At 35.9% G+C, this 17243-nt stretch overlaps 1 protein-coding gene and 1 pseudogene across 5 annotated transcripts in view; both read left to right on the top strand.

The window, feature by feature from the left end:
• CCSER1 (coiled-coil serine rich protein 1) overlaps nucleotides 1–17243 on the top strand; it is a 1329329-nt gene that overhangs the window by 1151345 nt on the left and 160741 nt on the right. The gene's annotated exons all lie outside the window — the stretch shown is intronic.
• LOC147581881 (keratin, type I cytoskeletal 18 pseudogene) overlaps nucleotides 10663–17243 on the top strand; it is a 36874-nt pseudogene continuing 30293 nt past the window's right edge.

Raw genomic sequence — 17243 nt, 5'->3', positions numbered from 1 at the left:
TTCCAACAAACAGATATGTCAAAGTCCATAAGTAGAAATTTGCTCTGTTTTCAACTGAGATTCTTTTTAAAATTAATGAGAAAATATATTTTCCCTATAGGGGTGCCTAGGTGGCTCAGTCTTTTGAGCACCCAACTCTTGATTTTCGCTCAGGTCATGATCCTAGAGATGTGGGATCAAGCCCCATGTCAAATTCCATGCTTCTGACTCTCTCTTTCAATCTGTGCCTCCCTCCTCTGCTTCTGCTGTCTTTCTCTCTCTCTAAAATGAATGAATGAAAAATATATTCTCTTTTATTGTATTTTAGATTCATTGATGACAGCATCTATCCCTTCTTTTTTTGTTGTTATTGTTTTTGTTTTTTTGTTTTTGTTTTGTTTACTGTTTTTCAACATTTGGACTGAATCCCCCTTCTATTATAATAGAAAGGATTTGGGATGCCTGGGTGGCTCAGTCAGTTAAGCATCCTGACTCTTGGTTTTGGCTCAGGTCATGATCTCACGGTTTGTGAGTTCAAGCCCCACTTTGTGCTCTGCATTGACTGTGTGGAGACTGCTTGGGATTCTCTCTCTCTGTCCCTCTTTTTCTCTGCTTCCCCCCCTCGCCCCCCCCCCCCACACACACTCTCTCTCTTTCTTAAATGAATAAACTTTAAAAGAGAAAATGGTGGAGATAAAAACTTTTTAATCTTTAGGATAACTTTACCTAAATACAATCTAATTTAGCCATTCAACAATTACTACCTGCAAATAGGTCATCTAAGATGAAAGAAGGAACAAGATGTTTCTTAAGTTCTTTGCAGTAGGTCTTTCAAACTATCTAATTTAATGCTCACAATAGCTTCATGAGATTGATATTATCATCTCCAGTTTTCACATAAAGAAATTACATGTTCTGGTTTGTGTTCTCTCAGAAGCTATCCCTGAGACAGATTTGAGTTCAAGTAGTTTATTTGGGAGACAATCTCAGGAAATGCCAGGAGGAGAGTGTGGGAATCAATGAGTAAGGAAAGATAGTAGTAGAGTGCGTTTGTAAGTAATTGGAATTCAATCCTACTGAGGAACTTTGGACATAGCGTATAGAGCATGCTTCAGAGTAATCCCATCTAGGGTCAAAGAGCCGGGGGATTTATCCACTCCTTGTTTCTCACTCGTCCACCACTGTTTGAGGGCTGTTCCTCCAGCATTTCTAGCCTGCCCAGCACAGAAGCAGATGGTGCTCCAGGCCAGAAAGAAAAGTGCTCAGGACAATACGCAATAGTACTTCCGTAGCTCAGAGGTGAATGGATAGGTCACCCCAGCTTCATCTGCATTAAGGAAAGAATTGTTAAATAAAGCTGTCTGTTTAAAATCAGATGGCAACATTGACAACAGAACATCAAACCAAGTGGAAAACAAACAGAAAGTAAATTCTTTTCTCCTTCTCATTCTTCTGACAAATTTTAAAAACCTTTCCAGCTTTTATAGAGACACATTTTCAAATGTGTTTCTATCTGTGAAAAGAAGAAAATACAATTTTAAAACACCTTTCATGTAATAGTGCAATTCAACATACTTCCATTAGAATAAATTACATAACAAGCATCTATTGAATATGGAATCTCATGAGGGGAGATAGAATTGTGTCTCCATATTTTGGCTTTTTTGTCATGACTTACTTGGCTATAGGCAGATATGTTTCATTACATGTTGAATTGTGTTCAACTTAAAAATCTTTACCCCCCCCCTTTTTTTTTTTTTTTTTGGTACTGAATCCTTAGACTTGCTACCTAAGAAACATTTAAGGTAAATTTCTTCTTAAATTTGATTTGCCTGCAATCTAAAGTAGGTATTCATAGCCATCTATCTAAATATTTTCTCTTTTGTTCCTGTTCTTTGCTCCTAGGGCATTCAATAATTTTCATAGCCTGTCTCTAGATCCTTTATAATTTCTATCTGCCTTCCATCTATGAAGAACAGATTGTGTAACATTCAGATAGAAATAACAGAGAGCGTTTCTTTTTAATTTTTTTAATGTTTATTTATTTTTGAGAGAGAGAGAGAGAGAGACAGAGCGTGAGTGGGGGAGGGGCAGAGAGAGGGAGAGACACAGAATCCGAAGCAGGCTCCAGGCTCTGAGCTGTCAGCACAGAGCCTGACGCGGGGCACGAACTCGCAAACTGTGAGATCGTGACCTGAGCCCAAGTCGGGCACTTAACCGACTGAGCCAGCCAGGCGCCCACTAATTCTTTTTTTTAATGTTTATTATTTTTGAGAGAGAGAATGTGAGCAGGGAAAGGGCAGAGAGAGAGCAGGGGCCGGGGGAGGAGAGACAGAGGATCTGAAGTGGGCTCTTATAGTGGTGAGTGCAATATGGGGCTGGAAGTCACAAACCGTAAGATCATGACCTGAGCCGAAGCCAGATGCTCAAATAACTGAGCCACCCAGGCGCCCCAACAGAGAGTGTTTTATATCACAGTGGCAGGATGGTATGGCAGTTAGGGTAGCATTTATATAAACTACCTGATGTTTTTGAAGGTATTGCTTTAAGAATTCTGATTAGACATAATGACTTTTAGAGGAGTAAACCAAGCATGGTCTTCTCCTGTATTTCACCTACAAAAGTAGTGGTAATGGGTGCCCTCAAATGAGAGCTGGATGTTCACAGCTCACAGACGTGGTGCCTTTTCCTGGCACCTTATTTACTTCGGGGAGAACAATTTCCATCCATGTATTTCACACTGCATTTCAACAAAGCAGTCACCTGAAACAAAAACAAATGCTCTTCACTTGGCCCTTCTCTGGATTTGCGTGAATACACTCAAATGCAGTGGCTACGACCAAAAAAGAAAATCATCTATGACAGTAAACCTTTTTTCCAGGCTCAATAAAGATTAAACAGTCATCCTAATGAACTTTTCATTGGGAACAATTAAATGGTTCATCTTTGATGCAGACATTTATTTGAATGATTTTAATTACCATTTAACATGCCCTCATGTTGTCCAACTTATTTGTCTTAATACCTTTTAACCTCGATTTACATAATTTTTGCTGTTCTATTTTCTTCCATTCATTGTAGGTCATTAATGAGATTTAATTTACACTGACATTTCCAATGAGACCTATTTTTATATTCTTTTTCCAGATTGAGATGTTTCTATGGTTTTCCAAATTTTTTTAAGCCAATAATGTTCCCTTCACATCTCCATATGTTCTACTTAAAAAGACGTTTAAAAGTCATTTCCAAAATCTTTATTCCAGTTACAAATACAACATTTTATGCTTCCCATGTAATACTATTTATGCTTTCAAAATTTTATAACAACCTGAAGTATAGTGTGATCAATGAATATTACTCCCAGCTAAAATATTTAGTAATTTGTTTTCCTTAATACTCATATAAATATAACTCTATTATATATTCTCCAGATGCCTGAAAAATGATGAGCACATTAACAATAAAATCCTTTCCTTTGAAAATTTTTCTTAGCCTTACCAGAATTACTACATTAATATGACTGAGGAAAGGATAAAATATAGCAAATACCTTACGATTTTTATCCGTTGTTCTATTGTGTGTGTTTTTTAACTTGAAATTTATCAGCATCTCCTATTTCCAAAAAGTTACCTAGTCAAACACTTTACGGGAAATCTTACTATTATTCCTACTGGATAATTAGATTAAATTTTGAAAGAAGACATTTTCAGTTCCAGTTCTTATATTCAACCTCAGAATTTCCCCCATTTAAAACATTAAATACTTTCTACCATTTTCACCATGAAGGCAATAACTTGAAGAGCAATGTGAACTGACAAGGGAATAGAGAATGAAATTTACTCACATCATTGTTTGATCTTCCATAAAATTTTTTTAAAGGCCATTTTTATGTTCCCTGCCTCAAAACACTTGAATGAACTTTATGAAAAATATACTGGGCATTTTCGCTTTTATGTTTTGGTTACTTGAGTCTTTTGCAAGATGAAGCACCTATTCTGCAAAAGAAGTTTCTCAGATAGCAAGTGCCCAACCATACCAATGATAATAACTAGTTTCTTTTGGAAAAAATAAATATTCTCTAACTTATTTTATTAAGGCAGATGAAATAAAAGAATTAGAGGGAGTAAAGGCAGCAGGAATATAGAATTTTTATAGTTACCTTCATGTAATTTATCTTGTTTCTTCCCATAGACTGATCAAGAAAATATCAATTTGTTAATTATCCTGATCTATTTTAATATAGCTTTTTTCTAAATCTTTTATAGGCATATATCTAACAGATATGATTTAAGATAATCACTAAATAAAATCAGTACCACTGTATTTATTTGGAAAATAGTGTACATTCAGAAGTTAAGGTTTTAATGATCTTAGTAATAATATACTAAGTAGAATATTATTTGTGTATGAAGTCCCTTAATCGTAAGCTGAAATGATTACAGTTATGTGGAGTTAATTATCCATTGTCAGTTTGAAGATTTGTAAAAGTTACATAATTGTACATAATTCTGGATTTTGCTGTAATACAGATCTGTGTAACTGTATCACCAATCATTTCCTTTCTGGCACTTTGAAATTTCTTAAAATATTCTTTTTATAATATTTTGTTGTGGAAGAGTACTAGCTGCATCTAGAGAAGAGAGGCCTGGATGTTTGTAATCCTGGCTCTCATTCCAATTAGTTTAAGTCCATTGATGTGGCTGGTTTGGATGCATCCTTAAGCCATTTCCACATCTAGAAATTTTTGATAAGAAATTTCTTTCTCCAGAACCTGCAGTGCAGCCTAATTCTTGTATGTAATATGATATACCTAACCTTCTCCACCTGGACTTCAGGAATCTGATACCACCTTCCAGATAAACCTATCTTAAACTTTTACAAAATTTTTATTTTATGGTCTATAATATTATTCACCATAGTTGCTATGCTGTACATTACATTGTCATGACTTATTTAGGTTATAACTGGAAGTTTGTACTTCTGGAACCCCTTCACCTGTTTCATTCACTCTCCAAACATCTTCCCCAGTAGCACATCATTCTGTTCCCTGTATCTATGATATTGGGTTTATTTTCTTTTCCGTATTCCATATATGAGTAAAATCATATGGTATTTGTCTTTCTCTGACTTACTTCCCTTAGCATAATTCCCACAAAGTTCATCCAATTTGTCACAAATGGCAATATTTCATTACGTTTTTATGCCTGAATATTATGTCAGTGTGTGTGTGTGTGTGTGTGTGTATGTATCTTCTTCATTCATTCATTCGTCAGTGGAGACAGGTTGTTTCCATATATTGACTGTTAGAAATAATGCTATGATAAACAAGGGAGTGTGTATATCTTTTTGATATACACACTTTTCTTTTTCTTGGTATGTATGTATATATGTATGTATGTATGTATATATGTATTTCACACACACAAGTAGGGGAGAAGCAAAGAGAGAGATGGGGAGAAAGAATCCCAAGCAAGCTCTGTGCTCTAGGCACAGAGCCTGATTGCAGGGATCAATCCCACAAACTGTGAGATCATGACCTGAGTCAAAAGCAAGAGTTGGATTCTTAACCAACTGAACCACCCAGCCACCCCTCATTTTCTTTGAAAAATTATATAGAAGTAGAGTTGCTGTGTTATACAGTAATTCTATTTTTAGTTTTTTGAAGAACTACTGTTTTTCCATAGTAATGGCACCAAATTACATTCCCATCAACACTGGACAAAGGTCCCATTTTCTCCACATCGTCAACAACACTTGTTATTTTTTTTCTTTTTGATAATCGCCTTTCTGACAGGTATGAGATTACATCTCATCGTGGTTTTGATTTACATTCCCCTGATGATTAATGATGTTGAACATATTTTCATGTGTCTCTTGGCCATCTGTAGGTCGTCTTTGGAAAAATGTCTACTCAGATCCTCTGCCCATTTTTTAATCAAATTGTTTTTTATTGGTATTGTTGTTATTGAGCTGTATGTGTTATTTCTATATTTTGGACATTAATCCCTTATTAGATATATGATTTGCAAATATTTTCTCCCATTGGTGCCCTTGCCTTTGGAGTCAGATCCAAAAAAGTAGTCCAAAGACCAATAGTACAATAGTGCAAAGTACTTTGTACCAATAGTACAAAGACCAATGTATCGATGCTTACTGACAATGTTCTCTTCCAGGAGTTTTATGGTTTCAGGTCTTACATTCAAGTCTTTAATCCATTTGAGTAAATTACCATGTACAATATAAAAGTAGTCAAGTTTTGTTCTTTTGCATGTGTCTGTCCAGTCTTCCCAACACCATTTATTGAAGAAACCATCCTTTCCCCATTGTATATCGTCTCCTGTGTTGTAAATTAATTGACTATGTATGTGTGGGTATAATTTGGGTTTCTCTATTCTGTTCCATTGATATATGTGTCTGTTTTTATGCCAATATCATACTGTTTTGATTACTGTGACTTTGTGTAATAGTTTGAAATCTGGGAGCATGATGGCTCTAGATTTGTTCCTCCTTCTCAAGATTTCTTTGCCAATCTTTGAGGTCTTAGGTTTTTCCATACAACCAAAATTTGTTCTATACAAATTCTAGGATTGTTTGTTCTATTTTGGTGAAAAAAAATGTCATTGCAATTCGGATAGAGATTACATTGAATCTCTGTATTACTTTGGGCTGTATGAACATTTTAACAACATCCTTCCAATCCATGAGCATGGAATATCTTTCTATTTCTTTGTGTCTTCTTCAGTGTTTTTCACCAGTGATTACAATTTTCAGTGTGTAAGTATTTCATCTCCCTGGTTAAATTTACTGTTAGGGATTTTAGTATTTTTGATGTGATTGTGAATGAGGATTTTCTTAATTTCTCTTTCTGATAGTATGTTGTTAGTGTATAGAAATACAACTAATTTTTTATATTGATTTTGTACCCTGCCACTTTACTGTATTTATTTATTCTAACAGGTTTTTTTTTGGTGATATCATTAAGGTTTTCTAGATATAAAATTATGTTATTTGCAAATAGTTACAGTTTTATTTCTTCCTTTCCAATGTAGATGACTCATTTCTTTTTCTTGACTAATTGTTCTGGCAAAAATTTCCTATACTGTGTAGAAAAAAATTGAGGAGGGTGGGGATCCTTGTCTGATTCCTTATTTTAGAGGAAAAGCTTTCAGCTTTTTACAGTTGAATATGATGTTGGCTGTGGGCTTGTCATATATGGCCAATATTATGTGGAGGTACATTCTCTCTCTAAACCACTTTGTTAAGAGTTTTAATTATAAATGGATGATCAATTTTGTTAAATGCCTTATTGCATCTAGTGTGATGATCCTACTATATTTATCCTTAACTTTATTAACATGGCATATCATATTCTTTGATTTGTGGATGTTGAATTAAACTTATATCCCTGGAATAAATCCCACTAGATCATGGTGTATGATCCTTTTAATGTATTATTGAATTTAGTTGGCCAATATTTTGTTGAGGATTTGCACATCTATGTTTATCAGTGATCCTGGCCTGTAATTTCCTTTTCTTGCGATGTCCTTGTCTGGTTGGTATCGGGGCAATGCTGGCTTTGTAAAACGAGTTTGGAAGTCTTTCTTCCTCCTCAGTTTTTTGGAAGATTTTGAAAAGGGTAGATATTAAATCATGAATGTTTGATAGAATTCACCAATGAAGTTGTCTGGTCCTGGATTTTTGTTTGCTGGGAGGTTTTTTTTGTTTTTTTGTTTTTTGTTTTTTTGATTACTGATTCAGTCTTTTCACTAGGGATTGGTCTATTCATGTTTTCTATTTATTCCTGGATCAATCTTAAAAGATTGTATTATTCAAGGAATTTATCTATTTATTTCTTCTAGGCTGTCCCATTTCTTAATGTATGATTGCCAAAAGCGGTCTCTTATAATCTTTTGTATTTTTGTGGTGTTAATTCTAAGTTCAAGTTCTATTTCTGGTTTATTGAGCTTTCTTTTTTTTTTTTTTTTCTTGGTGAGTATACCCAAGTTTTGTCAATTTTATTTTTTTCAAAGAACTAGCTTTTAGTTTCACTGGTCATATCTGTTGTCTTCTCCTATTTCATTTATTTCTGCTTTGATCTTTATTATTCCCTTCCTCTACTAACTTTGGCCTTCATATGTTACTCTTTTTCTAGTCTCTTTAGGTGCAAAGTTATATTGTTTATTTGTGATTATTCTTGTTTCTTGAGGCAAACCTGCATTAGCATGAAATTCCCCCTTAAAGGTGCTTTTGCTGCATCCCATAGATTTTGGTATGCCGTATTTACATTTTTATTTATCTGTGTGTTATTTAAAATTTTTTCCTTGATTTCTTCATTGACCCAACAGTTGTTCAGTAGCATGTTTACTCTTCACATATTTTTGAGTTTTCTAGTTTTCTTCTTATAACTGACTTCTAGTTTCATACCAGTGTGGTTAGAAAGGATGCTTGACATGATTTCAGCCTTCTTAAATTTGTTGAGACTTGTTTTGTGGACTAACATGTGATCTATCATGAAGAATGTTGTGTGTATGTGAAGAATGTGTATTCTGCTGCCTTGGGTTGGAATGTTCTGTATATATCTTTTAAGTCCATCTGGTCTAATGTGTCATTTAAGGTCAATATTCCCTCATTGATTTTCTGTCTGGAAGATCTGCCAATGGATTTAAGTGGGTAGTAAAGCCCCTACTATTCCTGTTTTGCTGTCAGTTTCTCCTTTTAGGTCTGTTAATATTTGCTTTATATGTTTAGGCGTTTCTACGTTGGGTTCATATATACTGACAAATGTTACATGTTCTTATTGGATTGACCCCTTTATCATTATGTAATGCCATTCTGTGTCTTTTATTAGTCTTTGTTTTCAATTATATTTTGTCTGATATGAGTGTAGCTACAGCAATTTTCTTTTCCCTTTACATTTGCATGGAATATCTATTTCCATTTCAGTCTATGTGTGTTCTTACTTTTGAAGTAAGTCTCTGGTCAGCAGAATGTTGATGAATCTTGTTTTCTTATCCATTCAGTCACTCTGTGTCTGTTCTTTGGTTAATTTGGTACATTTTTATTTAATTATTGATAGGTATGTATTTGTTACAATTTTGTTAATTGTTTTCTGGCTATTTTTGTAGTTCCTCTCAGTTCCTTTCTTCTTTTCTTGCTCTCTTCCCTTGTGGTTTGATAACCTTCTTTAATGTTATGTTTAGATTTTTTTCTTACTTTCTTTTGTATCCACTATAGGTTTTTCTTTGCAGTTAGCCAGAGATTCACATATAGCATCCTATATACAGTCCATTTTAAGTTGATAGCAATTTAAATTTGAACTCACTTATTCCAAAACCCTATATTTTACTCCCTCCCCTCCACATTTTGTTTTGATGTCACATTTTATATATACTGTATTTTATTTTATGTATACCATAATGAATTGTTATAGTTTTAATTTTATTACTATTTTTTCTTTTAACCTTTATACAAGCTTCATAGATTATTTATCTACTACCTTTAGTATATATTTACTTTTACCAGTGAGATTTTTACTTTTGTATATTTTCTTTTTATTCATTAGTGCCATTTTCAGCTTAAAGAAGTTCCATTAACATTTCTTATAAGGTCAGTTTAATGGTGATGAACTCCTTTAGTTTTTACTTGTCTGAAGAACTATCTCTACTTCAATTCTGAATGATAGTCTTGCCAAATAGAGTATTCTTGATTGTAGTGTTGTTGATGTTTTCTTATATTCTTTCATTTGGAACATATTCCTCTGTTTCCTCATTTTGCCTGACTCTGTGTGTTTCTTCCTGCATATTAAGTGGAACAGCCACCTCTCTTGGTCTTCAAGGAGTGGCCTAGTATAGGTATGGAACCTTATTATTCAACTTTGCCCTAGCTCTCGGTTGTTTCTCAAACTTTTGTATTATCTAAGCAGCCTGATTTATTCTTGATAGGTCCCTGTTGTTGAAGGTGTGCCAAGACCTATTAGTGTTCTCAGTAGGGTGTGTGTGTGAGGGTTTCATTTACCTCCTAGATTTAGGTTGACTGGAAGCTAGCATCTTTTAAAGTATGCAAATATATACAATCCTGTGATTCTGTACCTGTAAACCCTACCAATCTCCAGACCAGGTGATCTGGAGGTATCCTGTGAATGGCAGTTGCAAAAACTGGGACTTCAGACAAGTATCTAAGTTCCTTTCTGGGAAGTATCATCAAGCTATAGCAAGACCAAGTGAGTGCATAAAGACAGTATCTCCTTGCTCACTTTCCATGAGAATGCCTTCCAGTCCTCTAGATGGGTGGCAGATCTGAATCCTGCCTCTAACTCTGAAGCTCCAGGACCAGTAAATGTGCCTTTTCTCAGGAAGACTGGCAGTGTGTTTCAGTCTGCTATCTGTGTAGTAGTACCCTGACAGTGGTAGCCTGCCAAGAACTGTCTTTCTGATTGTTACAGCTTTGTGTAGCCCACAAACCCATGCCCCCTTGGCCATCAGGGCTGGGGAATCCAGGGCTACCCACTGTGTGAACTGTATGCATTCACCATCTCTAGCAGAGCAGTTGGAAAGCATAGGTGAAGGACATGCTCTCTGGCTTCAATAAGACAGCAGGAAAATGCCTTGCTTGTGTGCACCTGCCAGCTTCATCAGTGCAATGGAAAAGTGCCTTGTTTGTGTGTGCAAATTGTGGGAGAATTCCATGACTGATGGCACTCGCTGGTGTCAGCCATGGAGTGGGGGTGTATTGCAACAATTCGAGTTCACTGGCTTTAGCAAGGGAGCAGGGGAATGCCATGACCACTTGCACTTATTAGCCCCAAAGATCTGGGGAGTGCCACAGCCACTTGCCTCTGCCAGCCTTAGCAAGGTAGTGGGAGAGTGCCATGTTTGCACAAGCCTATATGAGCATGGTAGAGGGAGTGTGCAAAAATGGTATTTTCTAGTACCTCCATATCTGAAAAGAGTCAACTGTCTCCTATCCCTCCAGCAGATGCTTTAAGATTAGCAAATGAATCTTCTTCACATATAGTCTAAACACTTCTTAAACTGCAGCTTTTGTGCTGGGTTCGTGGGTGAGTGAGACCATACTGAAATGCTTTAAAAAGGGGGTCCCTTGGACATAAATCCTTTTTCTAAGCCAGACATTTTGAGGGCTCATCTCTCTGGTACAGGTCTTAAGGATTGGGGTGTCTGGTACTGGGCACAAACTCCCTATTCATCTAGGAAAAACTCTGAATTATGAGATTCCTCCCCTTCTGTGCGTTACCATGCTGGGAGTCAGGTTTGGGCAAGAGTGTATCTCTGCCTCTTCTGTCTTAGTGTGGTCCTTTTATCCTTCGATGTAGAGGAGCAGTTCACTTAGTTTTCAGGTTTTTTTCCAGAATGAATTGTTCTGTATGTACATTTGATGTGTCCATAAGAGGAGGGAACTTCAAGATAGTCCTATGCTGCCATCTTGGACTGCCATCCAGAGCTTTTTAGTCACTAATTTCCTACATGTATTTTTTTGCTCTAGACTAGTGAGTTATTTTAGTATCCTCTTTCCCACATTCTGTGACTTCATTTATGCACAATTACATACTGAATATATCTTATATGTACATTTATTTCAGTACCAAAAATATATTTATTTGTGATTTTTTCTCTCTCATTATGTGAGTCTTTTGAGAGATTGAAAATGATGGTTTTTATATGTTTTTGTATTCTCTCATGAAGAAAATCAGAGCATTTGCTGCCATAAAAATGTTTTTGAATGAATGTGGAAGCCAGGAATTTTACCACCATGATCTTTGCCCTTGGATATTATATCTGCAAATATTTTGTTATATAGTAAAAAGGATGTTGCAAATAGAATTTCATTGCTAATCAGCTGACCTTAAAATAAGGATATTATCATGGGTTATCCATATTTAACTGATGTAATCTCTTGGGCCCTTAACAGCAGATAAGAAAAATCAAAGAGACAGCAGGAAGTCAGATGGGAAGGCAGGGGAACTGAGGCATGGGAAGAACTTGACACAGATGGTTTTGAAGATAAAGGGGACCAGGATCTGAGGAATTCTGACAGACTGGAACCTGAAAACTATTCCTGGTAGTGTCCAGTGAGAAAATGGGACCTTAGGCGCATAATTGCATAGAACTCAGTATTGACAACCCATGTATGCATGGAAGTATATTGTCCCCCAGAGCCTCCAGGAAACAAAGTAGCCTTCCCCCCACATTGATTTCAGCATGGAGAGATCCATTTCTGACATTCAGAATAGTGAGATAATATATTTGTATTGTTTTAAACTGAGTGTGTGGTAAGCTGTAATATTAGCAATAGAAAATTGGAGAGTGTGATGCTAAGTGAAATAAGCCATACAGAGAAAGACAGATACCATATGTTTTCACTCTTACGCGGATCCTGAGAAACTTAACAGAAACCCATGGGGGAGGGGAAGGAAAAAAAAAAAGAGGTTAGAGTGGGAGAGAGCCAAAGCATAAGAGACTCTTGAAAACTGAGAACAAACTGAGAGTTGATGGGGGGTGGGAGGGAGGGGAGGGGAGGTGATGGGTATTGAAGAGGGCATCTTTTGGGATGAGCACTGGGTGTTGTATGGAAACCAATTTGACAATAAATTTCATATATTTAAAAAAAAAGAAAATTAACTCAGTGATTAATGCTTATATGTTTGAATATTTTTTCTTCTACCTTTGCCTTTACATTGGACATTATTTCTTTTCCTTCACATGTCCATATTTATCCTTGTGGTCACATCTTAGTCATACCATACCCTAGGAATCTTTGATGTTTCCACTCATTTTTTTCCCTGTGATTTCTGTAATGCTATACCACACTGCTATCCTATTTTGTGTTGCCTAACTGCCTAATTGTAAGTTATATTTAATCATATTGTTATATACTATTGAATAATAATTTTGTGCACATACATTTTGTATCCCATACGTATTTTCTTTTTTTTTTCTTTTCTTTTTTTTAATTTTTTTCAACGTTTATTTATTTTTTTGGGACAGAGACAGACAGAGCATGAACGGGGGAGGGGCAGAGAGAGAGGGAGACACAGAATCCAAAACAGGCTCCAGGCTCTGAGCCATCAGCCCAGAGCCTGACGCGGGGCTCGAACTCCCGGACCGCGAGATCGTGACCTGGCTGAAGTCATACGCTTAACCGACTGCGCCACCTAGGCGCCCCCCATAAGTATTTTCAATCATAGCTTTAGGGGGATAGTGGTGGTGCTTATGAAATCCTCATTGACTAGTTCTTTTCTTTAATTTTCACAATATTTGTAATTAAGCGATTATTAAATGCTTTAAAAAAAAGGGGGCGCTTGGGTGGCTCAGTCGATTAAGCATCCAACTTCTGGCTTGGGCCATGATCTCATGGTGCGTGAGTTCGAGCCCCATGTCGGGCTCTGTGCTGACAGCACAGATCCTGGAGCTCACTTCGAGTTCTGCATCTCCCTCCCTATCTCCCTGTCCCTCCCCTGCTCACGCTCAGTCTCTCTCAAAAATAAACAAACATTAAAAAAAAAAAAAAAAGACGACTTCCAGGGGCTCCTGGGTGGCTCAGTCAGTTAAGCATCTGACCCTGGCTGAGGTCATGATCTTGTGGTTTTTGAGTTCTGGCCCCACATTGGACTCTGTGCTGACAGCTCAGAGCCTGGAGTCAACTTCAGATTCTGTATCTCCCTCTCTCTCTGTCCCATCCCCACTTGCACATGCGCGCTCTCTCTCTCTCTCTCTCTCTCTCTCTCTCTCTCTCTCTCTCTCAAAAATAAACACACACACACAAACAAACAACAACAACAAAAACCCTCCAGCATTTTGAAACAGATTTTGTAGGTAAAAAGATGCATTAAGGCAGAAGGATCCCTCACATTACCTTTAGGACATCCAGTAAACTACCAAAAGGAAGCCAAGCATATAATATCAAAACATATGACCTTCGTAGGGCAGTAGGTCTAGTTCAAGTGGTGTGAAAGTAAAGCAGCTAGTGTTACCAAGGGGTAAATAATTTATATAGGACCAAGAGGCAGTTGGAAAGACTGAAGATTTTTGGAAATGGTATAATGTCAACCCTTTAAGATACAAGATTTTCAAATAAATAAAGATGTATTTGTGGTTGTGGCTACTAAAAATTCACTGAAAATTAGGATAATTTTCTACCTTATATTTTTATATTAGAAAACTAATGTTTTAACATAGAGTAATAATACTCATGCTCTTTTTAATTCTACTGGGAAAAAAAAAAAAAAACACGTTGAAGCATCTTACTGATTTACCTAAAAATATACCAAAGTAGTTCTAGTTGATGATGGAGAAACAATGTAGGCATTATTAAGAACTAAAGTTCATTTAGCAAAAATAGGTAAAGTTACCCACAACATTTTTCTTATGTAAAGAGAAGATTGGAAGCTAATCCCTTCCATATAGTTTATGCAGCCAAGGAACTTATGTTATAGACAGTGCCACAAATAATGCCGACAGCTTCTAGAATTGAAAGCAGTTCCTTGCATTTTCTTCTGAATAGCTTCTTCCTATTTACTTATCTTACCAGCATTTTAAAAATATAAATTCTAGCCTACAAAAAACTCTCCATCTGTTTCTAAAGATGTTCTAAGAAAACAAAATAAAATATATCCACATCAACCAACCAGTGTTCACGGAGTCCCTATTTTGAGCATGGTTCATGTTATAGGAGAGAACAGGCAGAGAGCCCATATACAAGGGTATTGATGTGGTCTTGTCTCCAGAAAGCCTGGAATGTAGCTAGAGATGCAGGAAACTAAGAAAATAATGGTAAAGGGTATATGATATTATACTAATAGGTGCTAAATATTTTATTTTTAAATTATTTTTAATGTTTATTTATTTTTGAGAGAGAGAGAGAGAGAGACAGACAGAACACGAGCATGAGAGGGGTAGAGGCAGAGAGGGAGACACAGAATCTGAAACAGACTCCAGGCTCTGAGCTGTCAGAACAGAGCCTGATGCAGGGATCCAACTCGGGAATGGTGAGATCATGACCTGAGCCAAAGTCGGATGCTCAACCTACTGAGCCACTTAGGCGCCCCAATAGGTGCTAAATATTTTAATGCAAACTATCCTATGTGCTCTTCAAGAATGAGGACTGTCGTTCATCTTTAAATTCCCCATCTTAGGTACTCAGTAAATGTTTGTTCAAAGAAAAAAATAAATGAGAACAGAATGTGTGCAAAGGGGGACTAGAATATTCTGTGAGGGCTTCGTGAACTGAGATCTTAAAGCCTAAGGATAAGAAGAAACCGGGTTAGTTTCTGGAATGTCCTCCCACAGTTTGCCCCTCCTATCCTTCTTCAGTATCTAGGTCAACAGTCCTCTCAGCTCTGTGCATCCATTTTGTTACTTCCCCCATAAAATTATCCACACCGTCCTCACTGTTTTACAACCACTCTAGCAATTTCATGTTTATCAACATTTCTTGCTGAATGCACTTGGGAAGTTTTTTAAGGACTCAGTGCCTCAATGTTCTCATTAATAGCATAGTGGTCATTTCTATCTCATAAGATTATTGTATTGCATGAATTTTTATGTCTAAGGTACTTAGAACAGTGTCTGGCACATAGTGATTCTTGACAATTGTTAGCTTCTATTATAATGATATTTTACTTTTGAGGGGCTGATATGAAATCCAAATTCACTAAGTAAAATATGCCTTATTTTCACAGAAATAAATATAATCTGTTGTATAATAAAAACAATTAAAAACTATCCATGAGTTTGTTTGATTATGCAGAAAAAGAAAATATTTTATTCAAAAATAAAATAAATTTACCACAGGAACTAACAAGTCCTTTGGGGGGGGTTATTTTTACACTTGTATGATTGTGTTTGAATTTTCATATCATAGTTCTTATTTATCAGCATCAGCTTTTAGTATTATTTATATCTATTAAATGCCTTAATATCAAATTAATTTTACTTAGTAAGACATGTATGTTTTAAAATATGCCTATTTAAAGAAAACTACTCTCTGCGTATATGAAGCATATGAAACCAATTTATAGATTATAAATTTAAGATATTAATATTATGAATATATCTTAAGTTGTAAACACTGGAAAAGATTGTGTGCATTTCAACTATCTTAGGAGTAAGAAGACAGTTTTCATGTTTTCATTATAGTCATGATGAACAGTATATTGAGTCATGAAAGGTTAAGAAACTTCACAAGGAAGTTTTACATAGAAATATTCAAAACAATTTTTAAAACTTACACTCTAGTTTGTTTAATGGTAATTGTAATTTGAAATCTAAAATATATGTAATTTTTAAAAAGCATCTTTAATTGAATCCCATATGTCAGTTTGTTGATTTCTGATTTCCAATTTGTGTGTGTACATATGTGTATGATTATTTTGGATACTGTATAGTCTTCTGAAGAAAATTTGAAAGGTAAAAGAGATTTCAAATTTATATTTAAATAATAGAATGCTTACTCTGTGCTAGGTATTAAATATTTTACATTTATCAAATACTATGAGCCAGGCACTCTTATTATAGGTGATTTTAGATAACTCATTTAAACCCCATTGCAACTCTACGAATAAATACTTTTGATATCACTATTTTCTGGGCAAGGAACTGGGGCACAGCACAGTTAAGTAACATCAGATAATAATAATGGATTAATAGTAATAGAATTCTAGTAACTAGTTCCAGAGTCCAGACTCTTACCTACTGTGCTAACCATCTTCACCAAAATAGAAAATCCATAAGAGGGGCGCCTGGGTGGCGCAGTCGGTTAAGCGTCCGACTTCAGCCAGGTCACGATCTCGCGGTCCGTGAGTTCGAGCCCCGCGTCGGGCTCTGGGCTGATGGCTCAGAGCCTGGAGCCTGTTTCCGATTCTGTGTCTCCCTCTCTCTCTGCCCCTCCCCCGTTCATGCTCTGTCTCTCTCTGTCCCAAAAATAAATAAACGTTGAAAAAAAAAAAAATTAAAAAAAAAAAAGAAAATCCATAAGAAAGACTAAAGCTTAATACTGCTTTTCTGTAAATGCTCAAGTAACAACAAAAACAACAATGACACACATTATTTAATAAATTTACACTTTAAAATAGCACTTTTCAGATGGAAAAGATTTATTTCTCCAAGTAATAAGTAAAAAGTGAAGAAAATTTCCACATGACCCATTCTGCTGTTGTATTCTGAAAAGTATTAGACACTTTCTCAATGTGTGATTCACCTAGTATGTAATATTGTGTAATACATATTTTTTCAAAAGCATACATCTGAATA

This window comes from Puma concolor, chromosome B1 (assembly GCF_028749965.1).
Source record: "Puma concolor isolate L17-30 chromosome B1, mPumCon1.1.hap2, whole genome shotgun sequence".
NCBI classification, from domain to species: Eukaryota; Metazoa; Chordata; class Mammalia; order Carnivora; family Felidae; genus Puma; species Puma concolor.
This window is presented reverse-complemented; position numbering and strand designations above follow the sequence as displayed.